This window comes from Chinchilla lanigera, unplaced genomic scaffold, assembly GCF_000276665.1.
Source record: "Chinchilla lanigera isolate Chin_1 unplaced genomic scaffold, ChiLan1.0 scaffold00034, whole genome shotgun sequence".
Classification (NCBI taxonomy): domain Eukaryota; kingdom Metazoa; phylum Chordata; class Mammalia; order Rodentia; family Chinchillidae; genus Chinchilla; species Chinchilla lanigera.
Genome location: NW_004955435.1, coordinates 18,339,936 through 18,344,319, shown reverse-complemented (window position 1 = coordinate 18,344,319; position 4,384 = coordinate 18,339,936).

Here is a 4,384-nt window from a genome sequence, read left to right as displayed (position 1 = left end):
CTTGCTTGTTTGAGTTATCTTAAATTCCTAGTATAGGGCCGGGGATGTAGTTCAGTGGCACAGCACCTGCCTGGAAAGTGCAAGGCCCTGACTTCAATTCCTGGTACAAAAAAAAAAGTATACTTTATACTAGTATACCTGGTACAAAAAAAAGTATACTTTATCCTAGTATACTTTTCTGTAGACCTTCACACTACTTATTTATATGTCCAACTACCTGTGAATCCAAACAATGTTATAAAATATGAAACAGATTATTAACCCTTCTATAAAATTGTTAGGAACTGGATTTAAAAGCAATACCCTAAGGACTTTCATTGCATGTAGTTGTGTTTCAATCACTATTGTTTCACCCCAGTTGTACCTCTTTTCTCCAGAATAGCTCTTTTGTCATCCACAGCTTAGTCTGTAAAATTGTACCTTGGTCCAGGGTCTGGCGTGCTGTGTCCTGCACCCAATCAGTAGCAGTAGTTGCTCTCCTTTTCCTGCAGGTGGTGCACAAAAGTTTGGGTGAGAGGGAGGCTGGTGGGAAGATGGTAATGAGGGAAGAGCATTTTTCCCTTCTGAAAGAAGTTTATCAAAGACTAAAAAAAAGCCACCCTTTGTCATAGGTGAAAGAGAACGTCCATGACCCTAAGGGCAACCGCTGGAGTTTCAGCGGGTGTACTACACCCCAACTTTACTGGTTAATAGCTCCCTTGATATCCTCGCTGACCCCAGCTCCTCGACTGCCACAACACCATTTTCCATACTCTTAAGAAGGACTACTCATGGGCCCTTGAAGCTAGTAGATTAGCAGCATTGCCTCAGTTTGGTTTCATCAAAATCAAATACGTGTTAATGCGTATTTCTAAGAGGGACAAGTTTTCTACTTTCTTTCAACATGAGCCTTCATTTTTTACTAGAAAATAAACATGGAAGGGATTATATAGTTGTAATTTTAAATGTGAAAAGATCACATAAGAACAGAACATTATTAATTTTTGGTGTTATTACAACAGCAAAGGCTAAGTGCATACAGGACCCACTATTCAAAGGGCTAACTCCTGGGAACAGGGAAAGCGTGGTGAACCAGAGGGGCATATACTGCAAAGTATAACCTGATTGTATAGTGCTTAGCTGATGTGCCAGAAACTCTTCCAAAGTGTTGGTATTAAAATGAGTTTTTTTCCTATGTAATTTATAAGTTTCTACTTACATTAAGTAGCAGAAATCTACTAAATAAATTGAAAAGAAATACAGTGGTACCTTGGTTCACAAACTTAATTTGTTCCATGATCCTGGAAAAGATGGCACACTCGTGTTCATGTGTGAAAGATGGTTGCAGTCATGTTTGTCACATGATGCAGAGTTTGCAAACCAAAACAAAATTTCACCAAATGCTTCTGTTTGCAAACCGAATTGTTCACAAACAAAAGCATTCATGAACCAAGGTACCCTTATAATCAACAGAAAGTGCATGCTACACCTGGCAACTAGTGATATTAGCTACTAGTATAATTATTGTGCTGATAAGAAAGGAGAATTTTGTCAAGTATAAATCAGTTTTCTAAAAATCATACAAAACTGAAGAATATACTTCTGTATGATGCCAATCATCTATATGAATACATTCATTTGTTGAGTAGCTTTTGATACATTTCCCAATTCTAATTTAAAAACTTATTGCTTCTTGGCCTTTTGGCTAAGATCAAGTGCAGTATCTAATTTAAAAACAACATCAATGGGCAAAGTCAGAATCTTATACTTTTCTATGGATTGTTCTACTTGAAAGATAAAGCCTACACTAACATTGAAACTTTTTTTTTAATTTGATATTTCTATTTTATGCATCCAAAAAAAATTTTTATATAGCCCAGGCTGGCCTCAGATTCACCATCCTGCAACCTCAGCCTCACGGGTACTGGAATGACAGGCAGAAAAATTTTTTGTAAGAATAGTGACATGCTAAGGTCAGTGAGACAAGGAGCTTAGAATAAGGCAAAGCAAGCCAGTGCATTATCATGAAACAAGGACTATGTTAAGCCTTAACTCAGAGTGGGCCCACTCAAGACTTGGGGAGAGTAATAATAATAGGTCTCCTGAATATTAGGTCTCTAAACTTAATTTTGAAGAACTTTTCCAAATCAGCCAAATCAGAAGTGGTAGTGTGGAAGAAAAAGATTTCCAGGGAAAGCATGCAAGAAGACCCTGAAACAGAGAGCGTGCAAACATTCAAAGAGGGCATGTCAAGAGCTCAAGAGATAAAGGGCCCTGTGAAACTGTACCTAAGGAAAAAAAAGAAAGAAAGAAACTGTACCTAAGAAGTATTATATTTGTTTTGAGGTCATGGGGAAATTTAAACAGTGAGTTATAAAATCAAACTTGAATCTTTTAAAGATCATTCGGCCTCAGTGTGAGGATTGGATGTAGGGCAAAACCAGTGTCATGAGGATTTCTAAGGTATTAGAAACCCTACCAAGAAGAGAAATTAGATGTGAGGAATGGGAGAAAGAGCAGAACCTAGAATAATCCCCGGGTTCTGCTGTGATAGGAAAAAAATAATTGACAAGAAGAAAAGCAGAACATAATGGTGATGTAAGAGATAACTAGAGGACATCCAAGAGTAAATACAGACAGGCACCGGATACCTGACCCTTTTGAAGCTTAGAGAAGTTAAGACTAAATCTGTAACTCAGGAATCTTCTACATAAAAGTGATAGTACTGATTTGAACAAGAGGAGCCACCTCTCATGATTAAATCTGCACTGAGAAATTAAAGTTTAAAAAAATTAGAATCCTCCAGTAAGTTAGAATGGTAAGTCTCTTGATTGCCTGTATTCCTCAGTAGCTGCCATCTAACATCTAAACATAACCACAGCTAGTTAAGCAGAAAAGGAAAGTTTCTTACCTTTAACGTTTCTTTAAGGATGAAGCCATTTTCAGATTAGTACAGTGGATGTAATTATTTAGGACATTCAAGGCCGAATTAATACAAACCCGAGTTTCTAACCTGTCCTACATTTAACAGCACTCTGTGTGTCAATAAGACACATAAGATTATTATATAGCTCTAACCCCTCTTCCACAAAACCTAGAATTTTCACCTCTACAACACCTAACAAAGTGACCAAGAAATATACATTCCAAACTGTTGCCATATAAAGATCACAGTATAGAATTTGAGTCATTTTGCAGATGAGTGGGGAAGGAAGGAATGAAAAAGTGAGAAAAGGTTGATTTCATCCTCATTAGGATTAATTGTAAGCGCCATGACTGTATTACATTGTGACTACAGATATGTGACCCCCACTGGGTCCTTTGGGAAATAGAGAAAATCAGGACTAAAAGGTGTCCTATGTATTGGACCACGTGCTAGTCATTGTTGGCCTTACTAGACGGTTTCAAAATAAATGGGCATGGAAGCCAAATTGTAATGGACTGAAAAGAGATTGAGAAGTGGGGAAGCGGATGATCAGTATATTCATTCATAAAAACCCGGAAAAAGCACTCAAGGAGTAAGGAAGCAAATAACTAGAAAGCTGCACTGCACAGGAGTTGTTCAACTTCAAGAAAGTTGTTCACTTGCCGTTGCCTTTTTTTATATATATAATGGGAAGAGGTTGAAGGATGCTTCATACTAAAGAGACAGTTTCAAAGAAAGGAAGTAGGAAAAATGATACAAGAGGAAACAGCAAGGTGCTGATGGAGATGAGATGGAATCAAGAACATGACACTAGCGGGAACGATGCTGAAGCAATCATGATTTCTCAAGTGCAAGTGTCAGAAACCCCAGTCTAATGAGTTAAGCAGAAAAGAAAGCTTAAGGATGAAGCTGGCTTCAGATTAGGCTCTCATGATATCAGCAAGTTGCTCCCTCCTCAGTTTCCCTTGCTTACCTCTGATTTTCTGGTTTGGCTGTATTCTCATCTTTGTTTCCAAGAGATGCCAGAAATGGCCAGTAGTAGTTCCAGGCTCAGATTTTTATCAGTTTAAAAACCCCAATCAATCAAGCAATCCCTCTTCAATAGTTAAAAGTCCTGGGACTGACTTTCACTGCAGGGGAGTAAGTCACATGCCCATCTCTCAACCAGTAAAGCTTGACTGGGCCTGAGTACTCTGCCCGCCTCCGTCAGCCCCACTTAAGCCACTTGCACTAATAAGCTGCAGAGAACCTCCCAGAAGGAAATCAAGGTGTAGCAATCAGAAAGGACATGGGTGCTCAGAGACAAGGCGGAAGGAGGGTAGCAGAAGAGAAAGTGAGACAAAATTGCTTAAAAGATAATAATTAGCTAGGCGTATAATAAGAGGGTAGGGAAAAGCCCAACGTTGAACAATAGGGTTAGAATGTAAGTAGCCTGGATAAAATAATTTTTATTAAAGTTGCTGCTCTTAAATAAAGAAA